Below are 14,392 nucleotides of genomic sequence, written 5' to 3'. Positions count from 1 at the left end.
GCTAACATCAATAATTAATATGCTAAATAAAGTAGACATTACATAACGAACATAGCCGTCTGAAAAGTTGAGTTTTTGAAAAAAAAAAATGTTACTACTCTACTGTACTTTGATAAATTCCGTAAAAGTGATGATCAAACTGAAAATCGTAATATCGTATTTCCCTACAACATAAATGGATACACTACTTTTCTCTCCTCCTATACCTAGTAAAATGATTTTTTAACATATTGCACTAGTAACATCAAACTTCTGTAATGAAAGGGGGCAACAGTGTTTCCGAGTATAGCCAGGTTAATGTTAAAAATGTTGGTAAAAATAAAGTGATGTCCCTGTATTAGGTTGAGGGGAAACCCCGGAAAAACCTCAACCAGTAACTTGTCCCGACCGGGAATCGAACCCGGGCCACCTGGTTTCGCGGCCAGACGCGCTAATCCTTACTCCACAGCGGGAAGAAGAAGAAGAAGAAGAAGAAGAAGAAGAAGAAGAAGAAGAAGAAGAAGAAGAAGGGCTCAGTGAACATTGGAACGTTTCCTGTCCGATTTTAGGTTGATTTGCTTGCGTATTCGCTGCTGCACACGTGTGGCAGTGTTTAGAAATCGAATATCGTTCTCCAGAACCCAAAACCAACATGCGGCCACTCTCAAGTATTGATACGTGCATGCTGGCCATTACTTGACAAACTGTAAATCCTGTTCGACCGCAGCACACAGCTCACCGAGACGTTGCGGTGCCCGGCTAATTCGAGCTACGGCAACTTTGTGTGTATTTTAATTTTAATCCCTTTTAAAAATAGAGCTCCTGCTTATTTTTCCCCCCGTTGTTAAAAATTAACAGAGCGTATGAATTGAAACGAGAAATACAACCAAAGTAGGACAAAAAATTGGCGAAAGCTTATTAAACAGTTTGCACGATACTTCTGTCAATACGAAAGCCAATCAAAGTCTTAGTTTCGCTTGAATGGATAGAAAAATTACTGAATGCAGGTGTTTTTAGCCATTACTTCAGCTGTGCTGTACCCATATCAGAGTGGTATTAAGGACTGAAAACTTTTATGCACACCATCATCAGAATTACAAATACTACCTCCGATAACGTCATTGGTTAAAAAATATCCCGTTTCTGGTGAAATTAATAATTCATTTCACGTTTTATTTTTTTTTCATTTCATTCCATTTATTGTATTCCATAGTTGTTACATTAGCATTGAGGCTTTAAGATGTGGAACAAGTCAAAATTTTACAACATTAGGCTACAATTTTTTTGGCGAGATGTAGTGAGATGAGGCCGAGGATACGCCACAGATTACCTGGCATTTTCTTTATATATTCAGTTACAATACAGGGTGGGCAAAATGAGACTGGCCCGCGGAAAATATATATGAATTATATGAATTTATATGTGTAAGACTGACGCGGAAATGACTCTGACAGTGCAGAAAACCGTGATTTCGATGCAACAGTGGATTATTAGATATTAATTAATATTCTTCAAAGAATATTCATTGTTACAGACCTATAATAAATGTAAATATTACAGATTTTCCAAGCCAGTTTTATTTTGCCTACCCTGTAGATGATTGATTAAGATGACGTCATAAAGTACGTATAAACAAGAAGATCCTAAAGTCAAACTCACCTTCTGTGTAGTGTGGGTGACGCCACGGCCGGGAAGCCGGTAACCAAACATAAAAGCGTTTTGTTGATCGAGTAAGGGAAAGTCATAGTGGAGGAGAACCTATAAGCAAGGCAAGGATTGTGACAAGAAGTTCGATAGCAAAATGGCGTCAGCTCCTTCTACGGTTATTTTATGTTAGTTTATAACTTCCTTGTTTTAAAATGAATCATGTTTAGTTTTGTATGAAATAAATTTAATCTTGAAATCTAAATCAAGGACCGAGCAGTTTTCCTACACAGAGTGATTCACAAGGAAAAGTAAAAAAGTTGAGATGTGAATTCTGAAGCCATTCTGAGTCAAAAAGTTCCGTTTTCGAACGGTTACGGAGATATGGCTCTTTGATTTCACAAAAACGTCTGGAATTCCATTGTACTAACTCTCATTTAGAGACAGATAAAGGACAAATTTAAAGTTTATATTCACGTATGCATACATACCTAATATTATAGATGTTCGGGTCGATGTTTTCGCACATTTTCAAAGGTACCTCTTTCTGTTTCAATGCACTGTTGCTCTCAGGTGTGAATCGCGCTCATCGCTCGGGAGAGTTGTGCGTGGCTGTTCTTTATGCGGCGTGCAGCATCAAAAATACGGTCGATTAGCGCTTCTCTCGTTTTCACCTTCCTTTGGTATACAAAGTCTTTCATCCAACCCCATAGACAGTAAAGACTCTTCGATATGGTACTCTTCTGTTCGGAAATCATCGTTCATATTCAGCGACGGCACGCAAGGAACTTCCATCGCACAAACTATAAACATACACAATATCAGCTTATTATGTAGTCGAAAATTTATAAGGCATCTTGAAAAAGACAACTTAACAATTCCGATAACTGTACCTTTATAACTACTGTACTGTAAGTAGCTGACTCAACTGCTGTGAATTGATAAGCGATAGTGTATTTGTGTTATGTGCGGGATGTGTATCATTACTCCAGATAAGGGCCGACGATTGGACATTTGTAATGCCCCATCACCCGTTTCGTGAGGTGAATGAACTTATCCACGTCGCACACAGTGCAGATTCCAATGTTACGTCATTCATTGCGATCCGTGACCTTGTCTCACGTATCACGTCAGCAGCATAATGGTAACGTCTGATTCACATTGGGGCGACACGTTTTACCAAAAAAAAATGGTATCTAGCTCCGTCATCGTTCGAAAACGGACCTATGTTCATATGATCTTTTTCACTCAAAATGGCCTAAGATATCGCATACAAAATTTTTTACCTTTCCTCGTGAATCATCCTGTATATCCTGAGAGAACCAGCTCATTCAGTACAATCAACCTTCTTTTCCATTATTTTGTAATGATGGTGTCAGAAAATCGTGATAAGTTAGAGTATGATCAGAACACAGTTGCCTACCGTTCTACAAGTCATCCGTCGTTAGTTAAGGTAAAACTTGACTTAGCTTGTATGCCATCAGCTGCGTGCACAACCGTATCAATATTACAACGCAATTGTTTATACTTTACAAATATGACTTGATCATGAATTTATAAATAAATTTGCTTAAGGTGGCGAACTTAGGAAGGCTTATATCTTATATCGTAAATACTTTAAAGATTCTTTCCTCATGGTATTATACAGAGTGATTCACGAGGATTTACCGTCACTTTCGCAGCTTATTTCCGAAGACATTCTGAGTAAAAAATGTTATATAAACATTTGTCCTAATCTCAATATTTTCAGAGTTACACTAATTTGAAGATGTTAGTAAAATACCTTTTTTCTTTAGTTTTACGGGTAAAAAATATTACAACTAGAGAATTAACAATTCAGAAGTGTAATTTCTTTAATTGGCTAGTGTTCTGAAGCCAAAAATGTGTTGTTAATTGCTTTGTACAGATTTTGTTTTTCAATTTTTTAACTAAAAATTACATCATTCTTACGCAGTTATCACAAAAATTGTTACAAATCATACGACTTCAGGAACTTGATTCTTTACAGTTTAATTATGCATCCTAATGTACAGTCTTAAAGAATTTACAAGAGTGGCGTTATTTAATTAATTTATTTAACTAGCTAGCTAGTGAGTACAAATTAAATTTATAAAACAAAAATGTTTCTAGCCACTACCGTAAGAGCCATGCTCGTGTACGGTGTGGTCTTAGCCAATAATATGACATAAAATTTACAAGGACAGTTTACTAAATACAGTAAGTAACTTAATTCAAACCCATAAATAACACAAGAGCAAAAAAAAAAAGAAGAAGAAGAGAAAATAACACATTTATTATAAATTGACAATCAGACAGAAGCCAGTGATATTCAATAAAAACATGAATATAGTCGACAGAAATAAAAGGTAAAAAAATACACACATTTGATAATATTATATATCATGAATAATTTTATAAATTTCCTTTTTAAAAGCTTCAAATTTAAAATATTTCAAATTTGGAACATGGTTTGTAATTTTATTATAAAGTCTTGGGCCGAAACTAGCACCATGTTTAAGAGCTGCACTTGTGTGACATTTAGGCTCAATTAATGGGAAAGTAGGCTTTTGTTTTGGAGTACGATATTCATGTCGATTAGATTTATGTTTTATTTGATTTCTGTGATAGTAAGTTAGTAAACTATATTTATAAATTTCTTCAGTAGTTAATACTTTAAAATCTGGATAAATTAAATTTGATGGTAATCCATATTTTTGGTCAGAAAAATTTTTATTAATCTTCTGTGTAATAAAATTAATGGATTAAGTGCATATGATGTAACAATTATTGTTATAAATGTGTAAGAAAATGTAATTTTGTAGTTAAAAAATTGAAAAAAAAATCTGTACGAAGCAACTATGAAATTCAGATCACATTTCCAACTTCAGAATATTAACTAATTAAAGAAATGATACTCCTGAATAGTTCATTCTTTATCTGTAATATTCTTTTACCCTTAAAACTCAAGAATAATGGCATTTTACAAACAACTTCAAAGTAGTGTAACTCTGAAAATATTGAGATTAAGGCAAATGTTTATGTGACATTTTTTGCTCAGAATATCTTCGGAAATAAGCTCCGTAAGTGACGTTAAATCCTCGTGAACAACCCTGTATACATCGATGGCTAAGATGTGATACCTCATAATCTGTGAATTAATTTGCACGTGTATCAGAAAACTATTTTAAAAATTAATTTCTCTCAAAATAGACTAATTTTTGTATATGTTTCTCTTCTTCAAAATCTATTCCAGGACAAAATATTAGTTAACTGTTCAATTTAGTGAACATAGTAATATCGTAGTTATTCTAAATCATGTAATTAAACTAAATGGCCATTTTTGTAGATACGAGGTATGACTTAGCCATCGATATGTATTTATAAATAATAATTTTTATCAAAGATTTACAATCCCCAGGGAATGCTGCCAAAGACAGAATTTTGTGCGCGAACTGTATTATTTGTATAGTGCTTTCTTTGAGCATGCGTTGTCGCAAGTTGTTGTTTGGAACCTCTGCACGTAAAGAATAATTCAGGGAATCCTTGCTATACATGAGGATATATTAAATGGAGATACGGAGCTTCTCCATTTGTCACTGTGATGCGGGAATTCTACAGTAATTCATACTTGTTGCATAGTTTACAGTTGTGCAGCGAGCATGTATCTCCATGACAACAGTATCAGCAGAGTTACACATTGTGACTTGTAATATATGCTTCTCAGTTTTACCCCCCAAGTCACTTGTCAACTACAACGTTGCCAGGTCTGTTATTATTTTCAACGCTAGCTATCTACTTTCCTTATATCTCGCAGTCTGAAATTTTTAGCGTAAGAATGACTCAATTAACTTTTATAAAATATGAATCAGAAGAGCGTACCATCGTACCAATCAAAGAAAGAAAATAAAGTATATTCAATTTTCCCAAATGACGATTTGTTCTCTGTTATCTGTGTTTATAGTCAAGGACTTTAAATATAATACACTCATTTACTTTTTATTCCAGTTATATTTATAAAATAATTACAAGACAGTGTATCAACTGCCAACTGTAAGGTTATCTACCATCGAAGAAATTTCTTACAGCGAGTTGTTATTTGGTGAGATGAGTGCTATTGTTCACCGTGGAATTAACCAATTTTCGCCTTACAGTTGAGGAAAATATCGAAAAAACGCAATCAAGTAAACAGCCCAAGCGAGAGTCGAACCCACTCTCGAGCGCAGCTTTAGGTACATGAATCCCTTTCGACACCCTTCATCAACGCTGAAGGCGTTGTATATTTAGTGAGAACCTTACATATTTAATAAATTTTCTCTAATGTGTTAGGCTGTATTTTATTTAGGAATTTGATAATGCAGTCTATATTCATGGTAAATAAATCTAATTAATTGTCCACACCTGTGGAGTAACGGCTAGCGCGTCTGGCCGCGAAACCACGTGGCCCGAGTTCGACTCCCGGTTGGGACAAGTTACCTGGTTGAGGTTTTTTCCGGGGTTTTCCCTCAACGCAATATGAGCAAATGCTGGGTAGCTATCGGTGCTGGATCCCGGACTCATTTCAACGGCATTATCACCTCATTCAGACGCTAAATAACCTCAGGTGTTAATACAGCGTCGTAAAATAACCTACTACATACGTCTAAATACTCAAATTTTTACCGAATAAGGGTCTTGTATATATAGATGGAAGTAATACAACGTTTTTATTTTAATAGTTTATTCCTTGGATGGAGTACAACAAATAATTGTTACACCATATCCTATTATTCACAAATTAATACTTTCCACAGAAAAGAAAATCTCCTAAATATTAACCCTTTTTAACCCGATAAGTACTGTCTATAGTCTATACGTTCTGATTTTTACTATTAAGGCTGGTTCACAATAAACCGGGAACGGACACATCAACGAGAACGATAGCGGAAATAATGTTAAAATAAATGTATTTAAATGTGAGGATTCACATTTATCTATTGTGAACGCTCACATTTAAACACATTTTAACATTATATCCGTTCTCGTTCTCGTTGCCGTTTCCGTTCCCGGTTTATTGTGAATCAGCCTTTGTCATTACAGAAACTGATGAATGATTTATCCCTTTGCAGTTTTTCAATAATATGGACGGTTTTCTTGCAAATTAAATAAAAATATTAACGCGCATCGGTATTTCCTGACGTTATAACCTTAAGGCAAATCAACAATAAGTCGGGAACGAGAACCAGAACGGGAACGTGAAGCGGAGGACGTGAGCGTGAAGATTTTTGATTCACAATAAACCGAGAACGGAAAAACTCTGCATATCGTTATACATTTCCAAAACAATATGTAAAGTAGATATTACTAATTCTGATGTTATTTGTGTGTAATTGACCAATGGCATCCTCTCATGAGTGCAAGCCAGCGAACATAAACACAGCTTAACCAACTTCAAAATTTATTAAACAGAATATTTAAGAATTGAATTCACGTGGTAGTCTGGTCACATATACACATAGCATATATTGAAAGTGATTATACTGAATTTCTGGGTTAATTACAAGCAATGGATGAAGAAGATATTATGTTACGTCTCCTTGCTACAAAATATACGACTACCAAATAGCATTTTAATGAGAAAAGAATGAAACTAGTAGAGTGTGATCGGAAACGAGAACAGAAAAGTTAAAACTTCGCCAACTTTCACGTTCCCGCTCCCGGGCTCCGGCAAGCTTCTCGTTAATTGTGAGTGCTCACATTTAAATATAATTCGGTATTTTAACACTTTTTCCGTTCTCGTTCTCGTTTAATTGTGGACCAGCCTTTACTGTAGTAACTAAGCGACGGAACTCTGCTGTTCAGACCGAATGCTTGTGTGCTTTCGTACATGTGCCGGTGAAGCGCTCTTGCAGACTTACGGCCTAATTTTCTAATTAACCATGCACTTAAATACAAAACGCATAATAGGTTTAATATTTATTTTAATGTACGGTATTCTGTTGCTCACTTCAGTTTGTACAGTTACATCACTTCCACCCTGTATATTTAATATCTCATCTCGTGGTATGTTACGTTTCATTTTACTTAGAAATTTCATAATGCAGAATATTATTATCATCCACAAACCTTTCTACAGGGTTGTTTCCGATCTCTGATAACGAATTTTAATGACATTATGTGCGTCAGGCAGGAGTCACACGACAGCTGAACTGTGGCGCGAGGTGACAGGCCAGTAGTGGGTGATCTCATAGTCAGAGTGCACGGCGACTCACAGCAGAAATTCCCAAGAAAATCGAGCCTTTTTGGGAGGGGTACTTTACGACCCTTTCCAATGCCAAGTACAGTTAAGTGAAAATAAAAGAAGCCTGCAGTAAACGAGGTTTCGTTATTTCCAAGAAAGGCATCTTCTGTGTACTTACTAACATTAGTAAATTAATACTTGAGGAGAAAAATTCGCTCCGGCGCCGGGGATCGAACCCGGGTCCTTGGTTCCACGTACCAAGCGCTCTGACCACTGAGCTACGCCGAATTCAGTCCACAGCACCGGATCGAATTCTCCTCCTTCAATGTTTCCCTTTATGACCTGACTCCATGTTAGGCGTACATGTTGACGTATATGTCCAGTACCAACTGCCATTATACTAGGAGCGCACTCAGCTGAGTGACTTATTTGGCCGATATTCCGCAGTTAAATGCACAGTTGGCAGTTGACACTGGACATATACGTCAACATATATGCCTAACACGGAGTCAGGTCATAAAGGGAAACAATGAAAGAGGAGAATTCGATTGGTTGCTGTGAATTGAATTCGGCGTAGCTCAGTGGTTAGAGCGCTTGGTACGTAAAACCAAGGACCCGGGTTCGATCCCCGGCGCCTGAGCGAATTTTTCTCCTCAAATATTGTCAACATTACAGATATTATTCTGTATGATAAATTAATAAATCTATAATTTTAACATTAGTACAGCTCGAATAGAATTAATTTGTATCATCTCGTGGGTTGCGGTGACTTGTGACGGGGGTGGATTTGCTTGCTTTTTCCACTCTGGAATTAATCCCAGCCGAGCTTTGCTAGTCTTATTAGGTACATACAAAATGCCTTTCTTGGAAATATTGAAACCACGTTTTTTGCAGGCTTCTATGATTTTCACGTACTTGACATCGAAAAGGGTTGTTATGTACCCCTCCCAAAAAGGCTCGATTTTCTTGGTCATTGCTACTGTGCTACACCGTGCACTCTGATTATGAAAACACTCACTACTGGTCTGTCACCTCTCACTCAGGTATATCCTCCTTGAGGGTCGTATAGGGTTCCTGTCAGAGGTCTACATCGGACGTTTTCGCTCGAGCGCCAAGTAGTTCATAGCATAATCCTATAGGTAGCGCACATGCATGGTGGGTAAAATCCTCTAACGGTATAAACCGAGCGTTAGACATTCGTTCTTGTTACAGTGATGAACTGTGTAGTAACATCATAGATGTTTATCGTTTCAAAACTTTGCAGTGTTTAATTAACCTCTCCATAGTAAAACTACAAAACTTGCTTTAAAATGTTAAATAAATGTTGTAGGTAAATTCCCCCCCCCCCCACACAGGAGTGATTTTGTTTTTGCCACATCTGATGGATGTTATTGGATGTAAATGTAATTATTATAAACGGAGAACACAATCACGATAATGCAAGAACTGTATCAAGTTTTCTAGTAATAATAATAATAATAATAATAATAATAATAATAATAATAATAATAATAATAATAATAATAATGATAATAATAATAATAATAATCTCTAATAATTAGTGTATCAATCTTTGCGTCTGTAACAGTTGTGCAGTATGATTATTCGTTTTATTATATTTTCTGTGACGTTATCTCTGTACTAATATTGTTATTAATCTTCTGCTATATCAATAATATTTTGTAAAATGTTTCTACATTGTCGCAGTATATAGGCGGAACACTATGTATGGACCGATCATATTATATATGTGTTAAATCAAATGTTGAATAATTATTAATTAGCAATAACTGTATATCGAAGTTTTTGATACTATTTTATTTATAACTTCATGTTCCTGTTTTGGTACGTTCCATTGACTGTTCCATTAAACGTTTGTCATAAACTCAGAAAATAAAGCTTATTTTTACCGTGTCAGCAAAACATATGTGTATCTTATCTGTCGCCTTCCATACAAGATAAGACATGTCGGTGAGATGATCTTGTACTGTGCTTCTATTTATTACGAGCGTATCACGACCGATCGTATCTCACTCGAGGGTGCGACACTCGGCCGAGTTCAAGCGAGCGATTTAACTCCAATGCAGTACTCTGGTTCCTGTATATTCATTTGGTTTCTGCAATCTGTATTATTTGTAAACCTTTCGTTTTCTGCATCTGTACATTGAACATTAATTTAATTGTTTTAAGAATTTTAATTTCGATCTTTTCTTTGTTGTTCAGTTTTGCTTGAATCGCAGATCATTCATGATTGCTGCTTTTTTTTTTTCTACGTCTTTTTTTATACCCTTAGCTTATGTCCCATTCTACTTAATTAAACTGAATGCTGCTTGTGACATTGGGTTCGCATTTCTTACTAATTACATTCTTCAGCGTTATTTCTAAAGTAGTTAAATCGTAATTCGCATACATTTTATTTAATCTGTTTGAACTCTTAATTGTACTTCGAGCCTTAATTTAAACCTTTCAGTTTGCATATTAAAGCATAGCTGCTTGCGAAAGAAATCCTTTAAGCTATGCACACTGATAATCATATGAAAGGCACTTGCTAACAAATATTTGTACCGTTTATTTAATGCAGCTCGGAGTTTAAATTGATATTTATCCTTGCCTTAAGCTTGCAGCTTTGAGCAGTATGTTCTATATCCTTGGAACTTTGTAGATGTGATATTGTTACGTTAAAAAAGTCCTTTATAAAGGAAAATGGCGTTGTTCTTATCTTGTTTGTTTGAGGGAGGCGTTGTATTCCCGACGCGGCCGCGTGTAAAGAGATTTCTTCACCCGGTTTGTCAGAACGCAGGTTATGCATTCTAAAGCGGCGGTATCAGAGCGCTTCGTGATCTCTCTAGTCCGACGAAATTAAAACTGGAACTCGGTTTGCATCACGAGTGAAATTGACAGATGATGGAGCCGGAACACGAGATGAAATATGCGATTAGCTCGTGTGTGGCCAAGTTGCTTTGATCAGAGTCATGTCACTGATAATATAAGATAACCTTAAAAACAACTTAGTAAAATGTTACGTAATCTTATTTAAAAGAGTGTAAATTATTGTTCTCCATTTACAATACCTTTAATTGGTTATTTGACTACGCTGTATCAAAGACATTTGGCGTGTATGAAATGCTGTTAGTGAGAACGTATTTTATATACGATTCTTCGTAAGAAAGAAACCCAACCAAACTAAAAGTCCAAGTGTGGTTAGAATTCACGTCAAGAGAATCTTCAGCACTAGTCCTTTGGCAACCAAAAAAGCATGTCGTGACTATTACACATTTACTACGTCATACTACTTTTGATCAATAGAATGGTACGGAACGACGTGTTTGAACCAATCATAGCTGTTTATCCTACAATTTTGTCACCTCTCTAGCATTTGTTTATCACCTCCCTAGAATTTGTTTGTTCTATCACCTCCCTACCATTTATTTCTTTGTTTGCAACATTTTACTATCAATAATTGCACCTTTTAAAATGATTCATGTTTATTTCATCATGTTTAATGAAGACTTTTCTATCATTTATCTTGTTTACATTATTTAGATTATGTTCTAGCTTCTGCTACATGAGATTATGGATAGACCTATCAGAGATTGTTAAAATATATTGAAAATTGAAGTGAAATGCAACTGTTTTAATAAAAATGAAACTGAATCAACAAAGTCTTCTTGACTAGTAATCGTTCATAGAATTCAATGAAGATTGTACAGCTGGCACAACTGCTAACAAGTGAACACTCATCATAACACACTACGGCCGTCTAGAGAAATATTTGTAATGATGAGATAGTGGCCTACAATAATATACTTTCAAGACAGTTTAGTAAGTCAAGTAATATATTATTGTATTAGAGTACTTTATTCCAGTCTGTTGTCAAAAAATCTGAAAGTTAGAATTTATAAAACAGTTATATTACCGGTTGTTCTATATGGTTGTGAAACTTGGACATAGGTAAAGGTGTTTGAGAATAAGGTGCTTAGCAAAATATTTGGGGCTAAGATGGATGAAGTTACAGAAGAATAGAGAAAGTTACACAACACAGAACTCCACGCATTGTATTCTTCACCTGACATAATTAGGAACATTAAATCCAGACGTTTGAGATGAGCAGAGCATGTAGCACGTATTGGCGAATCCAGAAATGGATATAGAGTGTTAGTTGGGAGGCCGGAGGGAAAAAGACCTTTAGGGAGGCTGAGACGTAGATGGGAAGTTAATATAAAAATGGATTTGAGGGAGGTGGGATATGATGATAGAGACTAGATTAATCTTGCTCAGGATAGGGACCAATGGCGGGTTTATATGAGGGCGCAATGAACCTCCGGATTCCTTAAAAGCCAGTAAGTGACTGAGTGAGTGATTAGAGTACTTAATATCTTCTAATCTTTATTACTTTCTTCTATTCGTGTGAGTCGACCTGGTTGGCGAGTTGGTATAGCGCTGGCCTTCTATGCCCAAGGTTGCGGGTTCGATCCCGGGCCAGGTCGATGGCATTTAAGTGAGCTTAAATGTGACAGGCTCATGTCAGTAGATTTACTGGCATGTAAAAGAACTCCTACGGAACAAAATTCCGGCACATCCGGCGACGCTGACATAACCTCTGCAGTTGCGAGCTTCGTTAAATAAAACATAACTTTTTTTTTCTATTCGTGTAATAATTAATTAAAATCCACTCGAGTTTTGATTTTCTCTAGTGAGATTAGTGTAGATATATCCAGAGAAATTTTGCACTCTCTACTAAAATAAAAAATCTTCGATACTCTGAAAATATCTTTGTTGCTAGAAAAGGAGTAACAATTCATACATGAAACAGATGTAGCTGCTGTTTTGATTATTTCTTATAAAGGAGGCAGAGTTTTCTAAATAATCTGTAAAACATGTAAGAGACGGAAACGACAAATGAAACGGTGGGATTTAAAAGTCACCTGTCACTTTCTTCCTTCGGACATGATATTCAGGAATGCCATGCAATTTTTTAATCTTGGCAACATTGAATACAATCCTCAATGTAGTTTATTTGGTCGTCAGGTATTGTAAGCCAAAAAAACCTTGTTCTAAGAAAAACTAGGTTTTGCGTTCCTTCCATTTCAAACGGTTCTAAAAATTACAGTAATAATTGCCTGTATTGATGCTGAAATATATGTTAATGAGTAAATGCATAGGCTGACTGTCCAAATGTATCAAGATACATGACTTAACTTCACTAGGTACAAAACGCGAGATGAAAATAATTTTGTGCTTAAACTTATAATTGTCTCTTTGTAGATTTATGTACTGTGGACTTAAACTTCACTTGTCAAATTAATGCTACTCCATATGGAGAATACGATAGAATTATTAACTCAATTTCGATAATTTCTTACTTACATCATTTGGCGACCAAGGAGCCCAGATGAATAACAACTAGTTTCTCATATGGAATTCAAACTCCAAGTTCCATACAAATAATTATTATACAGTGCGTTTGTAGCTCGTCCGGACCGTTCCGCGGCTACAGCGCTACTCTGGCGGCAGGCGCGGCAATCTTAATCCAGTCCAAGGCCGCCGCGGAACGGCCGAGCTACGAACGCACTGTAGTATGTTTTTGTACGGAATGAATCGTCCCGACAAGAGTTTTAAAGCCGTCGAATTACCAGGCCAATGATGTTTTAGGGGTTGCAGGAAGCAGGAGGAAGGACACAAGCAATCCCTAAATGTCAATGTCCTGCAAATTCGGCAGATTTTAAGACTCTTGGCGGGACGATTCCTTCTGTATGTATGTATGTATGTATGTATGTATTTACACTGCAAGTGGGCAAGCACCCGGTGGCAGTGGTATACACAATATAAACAATACACAATACATTTAGAATACACAATACAATTATACAATACACAATACAATTTTATACACAATACAATAAGAATACACAATATAATTTAACACAATAATAATAAAACATAAATAAAATACCTAATTTTACATTACAACCTACATAATTATGTATAGGCCCTACATAAGTTTCAATAGTCTTTCACTTTACTCTCATCTCACTCACTGTAGAGGCACTATGATGCATTTCACTGACTCTTTAGGACACATTTCACTGACACTATAACACATTTCACGACACTATAGAACACATTTCATTGACGCTATAAATTATCACTGATCGGAACTATTCACTGCACTGTAAAACCATAACTCCACTGACTCACCACGCTTCACTGATACAACAGTTCAAATAAGTAAAATAATTACACCCTTATACATATTTATAAACAGAACTACATTTAAACTAAACATTTCTAGTCTAAGGCCCTCTTACACGAGTGAAAAGCATGGAGCGTATTCCGAATCTCAGCGCTGAGCAATCTGATGGCATCACTGTGTTCCGAATTTCAGTCATGATGTAATTGATGCTCCAGCGTTGTCCCACCGGTTCCATCAGCTTGCAGGGGTGGTGGCAGTATTCGTCAGTGCCATCAGTGAATCTGATTGGTTCTTGTATAGGGCGGGAATTAGCAGACGATTGACATCATGCACTGTTGTGTCATGGCGGTGTGTTCTGC

General features: G+C 36.1%; 1 protein-coding gene and 1 non-coding gene across 4 annotated transcripts in view; one reads left to right on the top strand and one right to left on the bottom strand.

The window, feature by feature from the left end:
* Pgant9 (polypeptide N-acetylgalactosaminyltransferase 9) overlaps positions 1-14,392 on the top strand; it is a 1,578,943-nt gene that overhangs the window by 424,606 nt on the left and 1,139,945 nt on the right. The gene's annotated exons all lie outside the window — the stretch shown is intronic.
* Positions 8,056-8,128, bottom strand: TRNAH-GUG (transfer RNA histidin (anticodon GUG)). The gene has a single exon. It is a non-coding gene; the product is annotated as a tRNA-His (tRNA).

Source organism: Periplaneta americana, chromosome 1, assembly GCF_040183065.1.
Source record: "Periplaneta americana isolate PAMFEO1 chromosome 1, P.americana_PAMFEO1_priV1, whole genome shotgun sequence".
NCBI lineage: Eukaryota > Metazoa > Arthropoda > Insecta > Blattodea > Blattidae > Periplaneta > Periplaneta americana.
Note: the sequence above shows the minus strand (reverse complement) of the source record. Positions and strands in the feature narration are given on the sequence as shown.